Source organism: Uloborus diversus, chromosome 8, assembly GCF_026930045.1.
Source record: "Uloborus diversus isolate 005 chromosome 8, Udiv.v.3.1, whole genome shotgun sequence".
NCBI classification, from domain to species: Eukaryota; Metazoa; Arthropoda; class Arachnida; order Araneae; family Uloboridae; genus Uloborus; species Uloborus diversus.
Window position 1 is genome coordinate 106,967,549 of NC_072738.1, and position 16,480 is coordinate 106,984,028.

General features: G+C 31.8%; 1 long non-coding RNA gene across 1 annotated transcript; it reads left to right on the top strand.

Moving 5' to 3' along the window:
• Positions 1 to 4,950: 4,950 nt before the first annotated feature.
• Positions 4,951 to 13,329, top strand: LOC129228138 (uncharacterized). Its single transcript, XR_008580892.1, has 3 exons — positions 4,951 to 5,029; positions 8,962 to 9,014; positions 13,230 to 13,329. It is a non-coding gene; the product is annotated as an uncharacterized LOC129228138 (long non-coding RNA).
• The last annotated feature ends 3,151 nt before the right edge of the window (positions 13,330 to 16,480 follow it).

Below are 16,480 nucleotides of genomic sequence, written 5' to 3' on the forward strand. Positions count from 1 at the left end.
TGTTGAATTGAAAATTTTAACTTGAACTTGTCTGTAAAGCTTCATAAAAGATTATACAATCAAATTGTTAAATATTATGTGTGCAAACATCAGATCAAGTAGTATATGTATTCAATTATTAACTTGGTGTATATATTGAGTTTGTTTATTGAAGCTGCGTTTTAAGAACCTCGCTCTTTTCATGGCTATTTCTTTTTTCAGCAAAATTTATGTCACTGTTATAGCTTTTATGAAAAATACAAACTTTTCTATTCATAAATTTTAAATAAGTATAAAAATATTCCTATTATGATTTAATATTGTAATTTATCTGTTACTTTTTTTGTTTAATTTGAAGTCTGAAAAATGTCTACGTGCAATTTTTCCACTTTAATTGCGTAATTTGTTGACGGTTTCATAGTTTTATTCTTATTATTTTTTTTTTTTTGAATGATTAAACAACATAATTTAATGTTTTTTAACTATGTTTAGTGTACCTAAATCCATACATTATTACAATATTACTGAAATCTTAGTTATATGTTCAATTAAAAAAAAATCAATTGGTTACTAAACAGTCTCTTTGTTTTTCTTCCTTTTTTCTTTTTCTTTCTTTCTTTTCTTTTTCTTTCTTTCTTTTCTTTTTTTTTTTTTTTTTTGCTGTTGTTCTTTCTCTTTTATCATACAGCAGCCAAAATAGGAGATGCATAACTACACCCTTACAGATTGTACGTAGTACGATCCAAAAGTTCGGAGACAAGCTGTATAAAACCTTACTCAGAACAGTTCACACTACCGAAGCACATCCACCTTCAAAAGGTCACCTTGAGGGACTATGTACTTCTGCCAGTGTTCATATAACTTTTGGAAACACTCCTGGAAGCCATTTTCGCTACCTTCTATGATGCAGCTTTATCTTCTCCTGACGGAAGAAAGCGGCGCACATGCAAATGTTTTTTTGCTGGGAACAGGTAAAAGTCACACGGAGCTAAGTCCGGCGAAACGTTATGTCATTTGTTTGTCATATCAGAGTATTGACCAATCGAACCGTGCATCCTCAACATGAAAGTCGCCTTCTTCCCCACGATGAAGTTAAAGCAGCAGCGCAAGAGGCCTTACAGGAGGTTGCGAAAAATGTCTTCCAGGAGTGCTTCTAAAAGCTATACGAACGTTGGCAGAAGTGCCTAGTCGTTCAAGGTGACTATTTTGTAGATAGAAGTGCTTCGGTAATGTGAACTATTCAGGGTAAGGTTTTATACAACTTGCCCTCGAACTTTTAAATCACACTACGTACGTCTGAGTTTTCAACTTACTGTTTCATAACGTTTTTGAGTGACGCAAGTTTACGCGCATGAAGACATCACAAAAGAATTTGCGATAATTAACTGAGGAGGCGTTCAAAATGGATATTTCGGTCATCTATATGTTCTTAGGTACATATGCATGTACAGATGTGCCGAAAAAAATTGTGAAGTTTAAATTGGGTGATCGTAAAATAGAAATTTAGGTCAAAATCTGATTTTTTTTTTGTGATCACTGTTCCTTATTCGTAGAAAGGAAGAAAAGTGAAATGAATCAATGATCCTTTAAAATCCCTGACAATCTTATCAATTTATTTCTGTTTTATTTATTTATTTATTTATTTATTTTTTTTGCCATCGGCCAACGGCATCAGCCATCGGCCATCGGCAATCGGCCGTTTGGAGGAAAACAATCGGCCATCGGCCATCTTTGAACAATCGGCCAACAATCGGCATCGGCCCATCGGCCAAAAAATGCCATCGGTCGAGCCCTACATTTTATAATAAATTAAACAGAAATCAAATCGACTGATCCTGCAACGGACACTGACTCCATCCCGTCTTTGATGATCCCTTTATTGAAAACTAGTGATACCCCCACGGCTTCGCCCGCAATAGAAAAATCAAAAGGTCTTTTGGTTCGCCTGTATATTTACAAATAATGTATAGTGAATTTTCTCGCCAGTTGGCTTGTACCGACATTACGGTTCTACGTTATGATAATTTCGTATCTCGCCAATTGGCTTGTGCCCATGTTACGGTTCCACGTTACGATAATTTCGTAATTTATGATACTTTTTTTCTTAAAATTGGAATAAAAAAAGAACCACATCGAATTTTCGAAAAATCGCTTCGAGGTGCACACCCCCATGCTACATACTAACTTTGTGCCAAATTTCATGAAAATCGGCCGAACGGTTTAAGCGCTATGCGCGTCACAGACATCCTACGGACATCCTACAGACATCCAGACATCCAGACATCCTCCGGACAGAGAGACTTTCTGCTTTACTAGTGGCACCCGCACGGCTTCGCCCGTAATAGAAAAATTAAAGGTCTTTTGGTTCGCTTGTATATTTACAAATAATATATGGTGAATTTTCTCGCCAATTGGCTTGTACCGACGTTACAGTTCCACGTTATGATAATTTCGTATCTCGCCAATTGGCTTGTGCCCATGTTACGGTTCCACGTTATGATAATTTCGTAATTTATGATAGTTTTTTTTCTTAAAATTGGAATAAAAAAAGAACCACATCGAATTTTCGAAAAATCGCTTCGAGGTGCACACCCCCATGCTACATACTAACTTTGTGCCAAATTTCATGAAAATCGGCCGAACGGTTTATTAGGCGCTATGCTCGTCACAGACATCCTACAGACATCCTACATACATCCAGACATCCAGACATCCTCCGGACAGAGAGACTTTCTGCTTTATTATTAGTAAAGATTATTAGTAAAGAAGAGACACGGCTAATAAATTTTGAAATAAGTACGTCAAAAAGGTATTATTTATACATGTATTTCTTGTTGAATAAGTTTAAATATTTTTTTCCTTCAAAAAATTAAAAATTTCATGTTCTAAAAAAAATTAATGAAATAAACTTCTGGAAGAAAAAATCCCCCCCCCCCCCCCCCAAATTTTGATGGCGCAACTTGCGCCATTATTCCCTCCCCCCACCTGTTGGCACCCATTCGTCCTAGTCCCAGAGTTTGAAACAGGGAACTTGGGATATGTTTCCATCGGATTTGGGTTCATCAGCTTTTTTTTAACTTTGCAGAAAAAGACAACCATGTTTTGTCACCAGAAAGCTTCATTGTTTTTGTAATAGGTAATCCTTTTCTGAAAAAATGCGGCTTTCTTCAGTACAGTTTCCGTTTAGTACGAGAGGCTAATTTTCGGGTCCCCTCGTATAACGAGGCATCTCGCGAACACGAAACTAAAATTTTACATTTCTTGCTCGACCCAATCCAAAACACTGATTTAAATTAATTAACTATTTACAGCACATTTACAAATAAATTCAGTACGAACAAAAAGGAATCAGTCTAAAAATCCCAACAGAAAGAAATAATAATTTAGAGACTTCACAGAAGTCTCTAAAAATCACAGAAGAAATATTTACACACTCAAATGTTTTATAAATTGAAGCGATGCCTGCAGCTGCAGAAATAGTTTGGCAATAACTCTCGTCGATTAAATTTATTGCATAAAAAGCGATCGGGCGGCGGACACTTCTTTGTTCCTTTTTATTTCAATGGCGGCTGATGATAGCGCCGTAGAAAAACTGTCTCAAGCAAAGCTATATGTAAATGGAAAAATGACATGAAATGCCACGAAAAAAAAGGAATTAAAAAATTAATTACTTTTTCTTATGAATTCACCAAATTCCAAGCCACGCTTACTCTTTTGAACACTAGGTGGCAGGGCTGCACGGGGTCACTCAAAACTTCCGGCGGAAGTCTTATTTGTATTGCTTTTTACGACGAATTGCTCTGTTTACGTATCTGTAATTTGATTGAATTTTTAAAATTAATCATGAATTTCAAAGGCGCAAAATTTTCGTAAAAAGAGGGGATGTTGTTCTGCTTTCGGGTACAGCATGAGGACAGGAGCAAATAAGATGTCAGAAATAAAGATGTTCAAATTTCTAAAGGTCTTGATCGTCGAATCAAAGCCAATGCTTTAAATCGAAAGGATTAAATCTTAATGAATATTAAGTAGTAAACACACTTTGTGCGAGGTATTTACGAGCTGGAAACATTCACCTTAATTTCATCAGCTTTGTATTTTTACTGTAATGTGTGAAGATCTATATTGATCTATATTAAATTGATTATTAGAAAAACTCAACATGAACAATTTTTTATTTGCTTCCTGCAAAGCTGAAAGTTTCCAGTGTTTTGACGGGTTTCAAACAGTTTGATTTGTGTGATTAAAATAAAGAACCACTATTCATTACCTCATGAGAAGAAAACTTCCCATAGCTCGAACTATCAATAACTCGAACCATTTAGCCCGTCTCTTGGGACTTCGAGTTATTGACGGTACTTTAATATTAGGCGCTCTAATTGTAAACAAATTTAGATATTCGACAATCGGTAAACAAACACATTAATTAAAGTTATAGTATAGTATCATAGTACAGCTATTGGTATTACATTCAAAGCAATTTTAACGCAGGAGAAAGCACTCGGAGATTAAATTTAAATTTTGTTATCTTTCAATTTTTTTTTATGCCTATATCAATCTTGCTACAGAAGCAAGTTGATTAAACAAAAAAAAAAAAAGTGATGAACAAATATGTAATAAAATATATTAATTATCAAACCTGAAAATTAGGTAGCAACTGTAATAAGTGTGTGTGAACTGAAAAGCTACAACAGGAGAATTGATTGAATATGACATCAAAACTCCCTGTCATAGCCATTCTGTGTGAACACAGTGCAGAAAAGCTCCCAGATAGCATGCTCACTTGCGGCAAGTTTGATTTTTTCTTGATATTATCTTGTTGTGTCAAACTTGACGTGACTCGTTAGCGGCAGACTTTCAGCAAGTTGGGCGCCACCACCGTAAACTACTCTTGCAAACGCTTGTTTGATGAACACTTGTTTCAATCACGACACCCAGCGCATGCGCGGTAGTACATAGTCTACGGTTCGGCGCCAAACACGGAGAAGCAAACGAAGCAGGGAGCCATGATGGATTGACGAAGTAAGCTGCACGTTGGAACAGCAGAGAAAAGGTATTTATCAGTTTAATATTTATTCAAATGCAATTTTCTTTAAATTGTAATTCAGAAGAATGCACTGGTGTTTATATTTTTTCACTATCACGATTCGCGTCAAAGCATTTCTTTGTAGCGTAGCACATGTTTCAAACTCAATGTTAAGCTTTTTAAACTTGAGGTTTATGAATAATTTTGAATATATGCATACAGGATGGATTAAATACAGTTGGTAACAATTTTTATTTGAAAGATTTTATCAAACCGTATGTTTTAATTCGATCGACTGTCGATGTCTTAAAATAAAGTTTAAACTCGATCCCAAATATACTGTAGTCGGTTTTTTTTTTACGTTGTGTTGGCATTGAATCCTTTCTTTAATTTAATAGTTCATGCAAATACTTCATGCAAATAAAATGAAAATCATTCCTAAAACAAAAGCTAATCAATAAGTATAGTTAATGGGAAACTTTGTTTATCTGCAATTTTGCATAACTGATAACTTAACATCTGACCATCTGAGAATGTTCTCTTACATTAAAATTGAGTGGAATGATAATATTTCAAAGTAACAGTTTGAATTTTTTCGTACTATAGTGATTTACTACATAGTCGATTCCAGTCAAGAAAAAAATACCTCTGAAAATCAGCATATGATAATACAAACTATTTTCCAAAATTGATACTCAAATTGTAATGTTTTGTTGTTAGTCGAAAATTATTTTTGGTGTTATTAAATCATAAAGTTCTTGTAATTAACATTTGAAATATTAATTGGGAACTCCTAATATTCTGTGCAGTATTTATTTAATTGATATTCACTCATTTGTATTTTTAATATTTTTCTCAATTAGTCAAGTGAATGCGGGGCAAAGTGAAATAACTCATTTTGTTTGCTTATTCAATCATTTACCAAATCACTTACGCATTCATTAATTAACTAATTTTTCCTTAATTTAATCATTCACTTATTAATTCACTCTTTCACTTATTTTCTTATGCATTCACTTTCTATTTTATTCACTCATTTATTTTCTTTGTATCAATTAATAAATTTATTTATTAGTTTATTGTTTCATTATCTTTTCATTTAGTGAATTATTATTTATTTGATCATTATTTTGTTCGAAAAAATTTCACAATCAAATGGAAAATATTTCATTTTTCACTTTGTCCCATGAAAAAAAAAAAAAAAAACGTGAAAAAAACTTCTACTTTTTCTCGAAGGCTAAATTTTACTGCCAATAATAAAAAATAATGTTTTCACGCAAGTTTTATTTTATGTGTAATGTTATTTCTCTATATATTGTAATATTCAAAACAAACTTCCTATTTGTTCATTTTGAAAAAGCTCAGTCATCTTAACCATTTCGCTTTGCCCCACAGTCCCCTACTATTTATTATAACTTTTATTTTATATGTTTTATATTGAAACAGTTCTTGAATCAGGTGTAATTTTTGTCTGATTAATGCTATACGACAAATTCAAATATTTTTATTATTATAAAATTTAAAAAAACTGGGCATTTAAAATTTTTTATTCTGACATGTTTTTTTTTTTTTTTTTACATACGTGCCCAGCAGGGCATGTTAAAATTTTAAAGAATTTTGTAGCCCTGACCTATTATTGTATATTTAAATTTGTTAAAACGCTACTTTAACTTTTACTCTTGTTAAACATATTTTAAGTGCCGTAGAGTCTCGAAAATCAGATGTAGTTGGGATTACAACGTAGCAAAATATTTCATTTTTCAGATGTTAATGAAAATCATTTCATTCTAACAAAAAATGTAACTAGAAACATTAAGCACCTCAAGTAGAGCAGAACCCAGAACTTTTAAGACTCTTTTGTATTTTGAATATTCGGTTTGTCTGCGGAATAGGCAGTGTACTGAATACCAACTGAATATTCAGTGTATCACTAAAGCGTTAGGTTTGCTTCAATCTATATATTAAATAAAATTCATAATTTTGTTAATTTGTTGCGAATTGTATTCCTCTTTCGTCTTTTCTTGAATACCTGGTAAAATTATCCATTTTACCACCCTGGCAGTGCCGACGAGAGGCCATGTCAGCTTAGTCGGAAACTAGCGACCCGTCCTTTGAAGGGGCCCGGCTTGGAATCGCAGTAGACAAATTTAACAAGCTAAATGGGGGCACGGGGCCCGGCGATAAAACCGACAAGTGGCTTGCCTTAGCTCACGGCTGCCTTGCACCCTGGATCAATCGTACCTTTATTTTGTAAAAACTTCTAGACAGAATAACTACGAATATACTATTTGTTCTTCTCATTGAAGGAATATTTTACATCAAATTAAAATGCAGTAAATTAAATGTATGATCTTTTGTGAAATATTGATTATAAGCATTTCAAATGAATGTGTTTTCTTTACCAGCCTTCAATCCCAATTTTCAAAATATTGGTGTATATTTCATTCAGTATAAATTTTGCACGAAGTAAAATACTACTGCCATTATTGTTATCAGGGACCCTCTCAGTTTTCTGATAGGGACTTCAAATTTTATCGACTGGTGAAATATGGTTATTCACACTTGGGGGGGGGGGGGAGAGAGACTTGTGAACATGGCATGTTTATCTTGAAAAAATCTCAAATAATAGCAGTCCCAGTACTCATTCTCTTTTACAAATATTTGCAACAATGAGATTTATGTTTCTCGGGTCGAAACTTCTTCCTTTGAGCAGCTGTTTTACGTAATTTCACCGTTTTCTTTTACTTGTGAAAACATATTTTAAATTGCTTAGTCAAACTTCATTATTGCAAATCGTTATATTGTTCTTTAAAATATGATGCATGTCCTGCATTTTTTAATCATGTTCATATGTGTCCCAGGCCTGTTTATATGTTCTCCCCAAAAAGGGCACATGTAAGCAATTAAACACATTTTTTTAAAAGTTCATGACACAAAGAAAAGGCTACCTATTTAATTTTGGAGATATTTTGGTGTTGCGAAATTGATATTTCTTTTTGAAAAATAAAGAAATGTAAAAAATTGTTCCTATGTGTCTCTTTCCCCCCTACAACCAATGAAAAGGAATATTTGGATATTTAAAAACTTGCAATTTAATCTCCAGATTTGCCAAATCATCAGCTAAAATTTGCTGAATATGGGATTTTGACTAATACCTCCTTTCGGGGCATTCTGATTTTTATAAATGTATGTAGTTTTCTTGTGGCAAAACTTCTAGTAAGATGCAGTAAACAGATAATGACATACTTATGTGTTCACTTTTTAATTGTTTTGCTTTTGTTCTTGCTTTTGAAATCAAGTATTAATTCTACTTTTTCCTCCTTTTTTCGAAAATATTCTACTTTTTGACACTGAAAATGTTCTATGAGCTCTGTAAATTTCATGCCATTTTTCTAGACATGCTTGTTGCACAGCATGATTTACATTTGCACTGATTATTGTTAACTATTTTGAGAAGCTGTTTTAAAGAAATGGTTTAAAATTTAAAAACATTTCTTTGAGATTTCTATACCAAAAAAAAAAAAAAGGAAAAACATAACTTTTGTGTTTAACACAAGGCTTGAAATATACCTGTGCAGAATGATTATTCTGATAATTATTGTAGGATTTTTTACCTTTATCGAAACAAAGTTTGCTCGAATAATTTCTTTTTTGCCTGTGGATTGCCAGATGATTTCATATGTTTTATATCGCTATATTTCGGAATTCAAATTAAATTGAATATATAGCTTAACTGTAACTTAGTTTAGCTTTTAGCAATAACTTGTTTTTATTGTTCAAAAGATATTAGCTCCATTAATAATATTTGTCTCCAATTTTAAAACTAGTTATATTTCCATAAAATAATTTTAGTTGACAATTTCAAAATAGTATTCTTGTTTGTTGACTTTGCTTTGAGCTCTTGTTAAATGTATTAGCAAATATAGCATGTCCTGTTTATTCTTATGTTTTTTTTATAGCTGCTTGTCAAAGGGTGTATAAGGATATATGGCAGCTGGCATCAAGAAATAATGTGAGTTTTTGAGTACAACATTTTTATTTTTATTAATAAACTTCATAAATAGGATTTTTTAAAGCTGGGTTGTCAGGTTTTTGACTAGTAACAGTCTTTCACAGTGTAAACTCTTGCACCTCTAGTCAAAAATGTTTACCATATCTTAGTAACCGCAACCTATCATATTTCCCAAGTTTTATTGAATGGCTTTATATCAAGTATTCAGCAGCAGAATAATTACTTCCCTTCTTATTTGCTTCAAGGTAAATATTCATTTTCAATTTACTTTTAGGGGTCAAATAGGTGTGCATAGATAATACTTAAATGTATTTAATGTTTGGCAAAAAACACTTAGAGGTAAAAATGATTGTTTTTTTTAAAGTAAGTGCATTAATTATAAATATTTTTAAGTTAATTGGACTGACTAGATAGTAAATAATTGTGAAAATAACATTAATAAAGAATATCATGCACTTGTATATGAGGTTAGCTCTTTTTGAAAATCTTATATATACATTGCATTTAGCATGTAAGCTAAATTAATGCATTTCGGCTATAGCAAATACATATGCTAGCTTGAATTATTTAAGAAAAGGGGGGGAACACAAAAATTTTTGAGTATGCATTGAAAATCAGATTTTAAACTTGTCATTTCATTTTACTTCCTATCAAGTTTAGACCAACCAATTACCCATTTAAAATTTCAGCAGGATTTATGACAGCTATTGCAAGTTTTTAATTTGAATGTTTTTTTAGTAAGCTTTTGTTCGCAAGCAAATTTGAACGATTGGAGTTTTTTAGTTTAAACCGGTATTGTATTTCCGTCATATTTACAAACCTAAGCTTGTTTGGAAGTAATAAATCCTTCAATTTGTGTGGGGAATGTTACAAGTAGGTCTTGACAAGTCAGGATTTTTGCTTTGAAGAAAACTTGCCAAATTAATTTTTTTTTTACTATTTATGGGGAATGTGAAGGCTGGATTATGCTATTAAACTATCATTTCTAAATTTTACTTAAAACAAAGTATGTCTGCAAAACTCCGTAGCTCTGCAAAAAAAGTTATTTTGCTCCGCATTTCACAGTCGGGCGTTCAAAAGCATAAGGCATGACATAGTGCTTAAAACTATCTTACAGGGTTCATACTCTATTTGGATGAAAAAATTCCATGACTTTTCCAAGACTTTTTCATGACTTCAATGAAAATTTTCATGACCTCGTTATACGAAGAGAATAGCACTGTTATTTAATCTCAAACTTGGTAATATTTGGAAATGAGCATTAGCAAAACGTCTGTATGAATGCCACAGTCTCATTGAAGCACTTACTTGTAATGGAAAAAATATAAGTGCACTTTTAAAACACTAAACTATTCTTATTTGTCTTCATCATATAAATTTAAGTAAAGTAAAAATGCAGTGAAGCGAATATGATGATGCTTAAATGTCTGATATTTTTTTTTTAAACAAGCAGAATGATATTGATTGGGACAAAGGTTGAATGAGTCATCACTAAGTTTCAATAAATTTGCTTCAAAAAATACCTTTTAGTGTCAACAGTGCCTTTAATCATCCACGTAACTTGACAGTATTTTGGTTCTTTGAAGGAAAGCCACATAGTTTAGTTCTTTATGTTTCTAAAGCAGATCTTTTTTGAAAAAACTATTCAGTAATGAATCAATCTTCTGATTCAAAAGTATATTTGTTTTGTTTACAAATTTGCATATTTTCAAATGCATATAAATTAATAGGTTCAGAAATTCCAGAACACGTTTAATTCTCACCATTGAACGTAGCAGTGGGTCGCGTGGATTAGTTTTGCGTGCCGTATGTTGGGCATTACTGTTTTAGAGCATTAGAATTCCTCTTTTTCTGTATTCTATCGCCTGACTTAAGATCTTTATTTTCTAAAACATTCAATAAATTAAGATAAACTCTGATAAATTTAATAATAAAGTCCTTACGAGTGATGGAATCGAATTCGCATACAATTGAATTGCTTTTTTTGAGTGGGCGTGGCAAAACTAAGAATGTGAAATTTTACTACCACAGAATATGGAACATAAGAAGTGTTGAAAATAACAGAAAATTCAAAATAAGTGATGTCCAGGCAGTAAAATCACATCGCAAAAAATGGCAAGCGGCTGCGACAGAAGTGGATGCAATGAGATTTCAAAATTCTATTTAGCTACTGTTCCTTTCTCTTTGTCCAGGAAATTTTTCCATGACTTGAAATAAATTTCCATGACTTTCAATGAAAATTTCAATTTTCCATGACTTTTCCAGGTCTGAAATTCTGTTATTTTTTTTTCCATGACTTTCCAGGATTTCCATGACCCGTACGAACCCTGATCTTATTAAGTAAAAAATAATTATTTTTATGCAAGTGTTTAAAATGATTATTATAGCTCAAAAATAATTTTAAATAAGTGTTTTTGAGATTTAAAGTTAGTTTTTTGTTGAATTTTATGCAAAATACCGAGCTGCTCCTAAAATTCACCACAGATCAGGGTTGAGTTTTGAACTGTCTAAAACTGGTTTCGGACAGAACAGGCGGTTTTTACCGTCCAAAAATACACTTTTCTATCAAAGTATGCTAAAGCTAAAAGTGTAATCAAATCAACTGATATTTACTGCAATATTAATCATTCATAAATAATAATAAGTTTTAATTAATGAGTATTTGTATTTTCTCTGAAAGGTTCATTAATAAATATTTTACCTAAACAAATTTCCCATAACTCTATTATGCAAAAACTTTTTTAGTAACAGTTGGTAGAGTTATGAAAAGAAATTCACTGCACTACCAAGACAACTAGTTTCAGTTCCATTTATAACTCAGAAAAATGTTATTAAATGTAATTTTTTGGTGGGAAAAAAAAGAATATTTTTTTAATGGTTTTTGCATTCAAGTTTTACATGATATTTTAACATTTTTTTTAACGATAGATTAAAGAGTAATAAATTGACATTTACTAAAATTTTAAAACTTGTGCATTTTTTTAAATTCATATTTTAATATAATATACATTCTGTAACTATTTATTGCATTTCAATCAATTATTAAACTATATTTTGAACACTTTCTTTTGCACACGTGCATAAATGCCAAAAAGTTTGGTTACTATTATAAAAAAAAAAAAAACAAAAAAAAAAAAATGCGTACAATTTGGAATGTTTAATGATGAATTCAACTTCTATGTAACTAGATTAGAATTAGCTGTATCATTCAGTTACATATATTCTTATACTTGAATGTTCACCATTGAATGAATATTCAATATAAAACATAACTTTGATGCATTTTGTTCTGTTTTTGATATTTTCTCACAAAATAGTTTTTTAAAAAAATGTAGTTTTGGACAGGACGGTAAAAACCGTGGTTTTTACTGTTGTGTCCAAAATCTTGCCAATCCTGCTACAGATGCTTGTCAAATTGTTTCTCCAAGGTTGGCAACCCTAACCCTAGAAGGTGCTGCTGTACAGTATGACTTTTAAAAAAAATCAATGTTAGTCCACTTAGAACGTTATCTTTAAAGTCATTTTATTCAAAACTTGCATATGTCCTTTTACATCCCTTCGCTTCTCACTGCTTCATATGATGTACTTCTAAAAGAAGCTTCGCACTGTTTATATTTACTATCATCTGAAAAAATATATTTTGGTACTGGGATTTCAAACTATTCATATTAGCTGAGACTTGTTCATTCTATTTGAAGGCTTAATCTGCTTTGCGCCCAGAGTTTGGGGATCTGTAAATAAGTTCCTGATCTTGTAAAAATGATCGCTTATGTTAATGCCACAGGACCATTATGTTTTAACGGGTCTAGTTTGCATTTCAGTGCTGGCGGTTATTTTTGCATTAAATAGTTTTGAGAATACAAGGCTAATTTTTCTTTTAAAACATGTTTCAAAAGTGAAAACGTCTCCAAAAGTAATAAAACTTACCAGCAAAGATTCTTCTTCATTTTTAATAGAAGTAAAAAACAAATTGTGTGGTAACAAAAGCTCTCCATTGAAAAAAGATTTGAAAATAAATGCAAATATAACATTAAAAATATATTTCTCTTTAAGTTAACATTAGCAATTGGTGGTTTTCAAATAGCCCCTTTAATGCGAGTAGGGTTCATAACTGGGGAACTATAGTTTATGCCTGACTTTAAGACTACTGTTAGCAGAATTCTTTAATGAAAGTAAAACTTATAATTTTTCTACAATGCTTTTTTTTTATTTTAGGACACAAAGACATGAAGAAAAGTGAAGAATCGATGTATTATAATACTGTAAATACTGTTGGACAATTTGTTTGTAATTATTGTTAATAAACAGTCTGTATTGATTTATTATAAGTGTCTTTTTAAATTTATTTTGTGTTTGCTGAAAATAGGGTTACCACAAAACTGAAAAGTCTCCGTAGAGTAAAAGTTTCTTTAATTGATGCTTGTGCCATATATTTATATCATAGAAAAAAAAAGTCCAAAAAATAATTTACTAGTAATTTATTCTCCGTATAATTTAGTTTGAATTGTACATTTTAACAAGTATATTTTATTAAAATAATAGCAAAAATTAACATTTCTGGAGAAGTCTACTGTATCAATTCAATGTTATTCAGTACAAATTGTACAATTTGACCTATACCTTACTTCCTGTGCTCAAATTTGTTGGAAGGTCGCTATGAGACCGTGAACTAAATGCCAGTTCAATATCCAAAAGCAAATTAATTTATTTAATAATAATATAATGTTACTTTGAATTTGGGATTTGTTTTGTGTTCATCTGCTTGATTATGCCAGTTCAATATCCAAAAACAAATGAATTTATTTAATAATAATATAATGTTACGTTGAATTTGGGATTTGTTTTGTGTTCATCTGCTTGATAATCAACTGTTCTTCATAAAATTAGATGAATGTATGGTCACACATTAGCAAACTTTTTACTCCAGAATTAGATCCTACATAGTAAATAAAGCAAAAAAAAAAAAGTCTTCAAATTTACTTGCAAATTGGGTTTAAATTTACATTCACCTGTATATAATTAACATTGTATTTACAGCATTCGATGAATGCATGAGAATTTTTATTAAAGAAAGCTAGTACAGTGAAACCTGTATAAGTTGACCACCTGTGGTGCATTACTTTAGTTGTCAATTTACAAAGGTAGATTTATATGATAAGGGCCAATTCCGTGCCTGAAAAAAGTGATCAACTTAGACAGGTGGTTAACTTCACAGGTTTTACTGTATCACATTGTGTAAATTGGGATATAAATTTTGAAAAGGTTTTAATCCTTTATTAAAAAACAAGTGAGAATTTGTTTAGGGAAAAACTTTTATAAAATTAGCAGCGTTATAATTTTTGCAAATTTTCTGAAAAAATTTTGTTGTATCAAATTTTCGTGAATGAGATCGAAGGTACTGTTAACTTATTGCAAACTATTATAAACTTCTCTAGGATGCATAACATAAATATTCATTGTTTAATTTAATTATATTTTTATAGTGTAAAATATTTTTCTACAGTTATTGCTAAAACTAAAATAATTGTTTGCTAGAAATACTACTAATTTTGAGACCTGATTTTTTTCAAAGGAGTGTAGTATTATAAATTCAAATTTTTAATACAATAAAGTTTGTTTGATTACAAATATTTCTGCAATGAATACAATAAAAGTATGTTCTAGTTTGCAGTGGGTTCACAATACTTTTTGTTAAAAATGGCTATACTTATTCATTAATTTGTGGAAAATTTGGTACAACAAACTTTTCTATTAGTTTGCAGAAAATTTTCAGAATTTGATGCAATTAAGAAAATTTTCAATGAACCTGCAACAGTTTGATATGACTTACAGGACAAACTTGCTGCAAGTTCAGTTCGTGGGGACTACAAGGCTTGCATCAGACTTGCAGACTTGTCGCATCCATTTTGATGCAAGTTTGCAGAATTGCAAAGCAAGTTTGCTGCAAGCAAAAAAATGCTATGCAAATTTGATATGAACTGGTAGCAAATTTGATATGACAAAGCTCAGTTTGAAGCAAACTTGTCACAGCAAAGCTTCAGTTGCTTTGAACTTGCAGCAAGTTTGATACCACAAAAATGACTTTCCTACTGGTTTGCAACGAACTTGCAGCAAACTTGATAAGACTTGCAGGACAAACTTGCTGCAAGTTCACTTCGTGGGGAAAGCAAGACTTGCATAAGCTTGCATCTCGTTTGCATCTGACTTGCAGACTTGTCTCATCCAATTTGATGCAAGTTTGCAGAATTGCAAAGCAAATTTGTTGCAAGTTTGCTGCAAGCAAAAAATGCTATCTGGGCTTCCATCTTTGAAAAAATAGCTTCAACTTAAGAATAGGAATTACAATTCACAACGTAGTACTTGCAATCCAGTAGATTTGTGATTCTTGAAAGCAGACTTTGTATCAACTTTATTTATGTTTAGGAGGTATTCATAAATGCTTATCATTGAAATCGCGGTAATGATCGACAAACGAAGACTCTTTTTTTTTTTTCTCTCTTATTTCTGTATTTAAAGGATCAGGAAAATCAGATCCGTTGATCGACAATTTTTGAGAATAGCAAAGCCTATTATACTCATTTCATGCATTAAAATACGCAAAAGACATGATTCTACCTAGAACTGAAAGAAAACAAAATTGCCTGAACACTGTAAGCATCAATCGTTAGCAATAGATTCGCCATCCATCTACTAAAGAATCGGTAAGGTCACAGCCATTGAAAGATAATTTTTAACAATAACTAAGTTTGTCTTTCTTGTTTAATACATTGAAATACGCAGAAGACATTATTCTGCTTTTTAAAGAAGCACAACAAAATCGCTTTCGCTATGAACACCTATCTCTAGCAATGGAGATTGGCGCTTAACCGGAAATAAGACTCGCTACTTCCGATATACGTCAGTGGTTTATTTGTTTATTTAGGATATTTGGTGAATTCGTTGGGTTTCGTTCTTTCTTTTTTTTCAAGCAATCATTTTCACTACTCAAATGCAATGAACCTTATAACGATTACAAAATATTGTCGCAGATGAAGGGGGGGGGGAGCCGGATCATGACCCTCATACCTCCAACCGCCCCCCTCAATAATGCCCCAAAAAATTGAATAAAAAAAATTTATATTTTCTTATTTTTTTGATCAAGTTTTTAATTTTTTCGAGCAAACATTCAAATACTGTCGCGGGTTTGGGAGTGGGGGGGGGGGGGGGGTTGTTCATGCCCCCGCCCTTGTGTCCGCCACTGTGGGCACACCTGCTTATAGGACTAACCAGGACCAGCCCAGCTAGACGTTACATTTTGTAAAAATGTAAAACGACGTTGCTGGTCGTTACATTTGTATTTATAATCTGAACTCTGCTGTGCCTTTTTTTTCGATATAATGCTCATAGTATTAGTGAGTTTTGTTTAAATGTGCGTAGAATTTTAAATTTTTTAGAAATATTTCCCAAAACAAACAAAAAGTAAAATG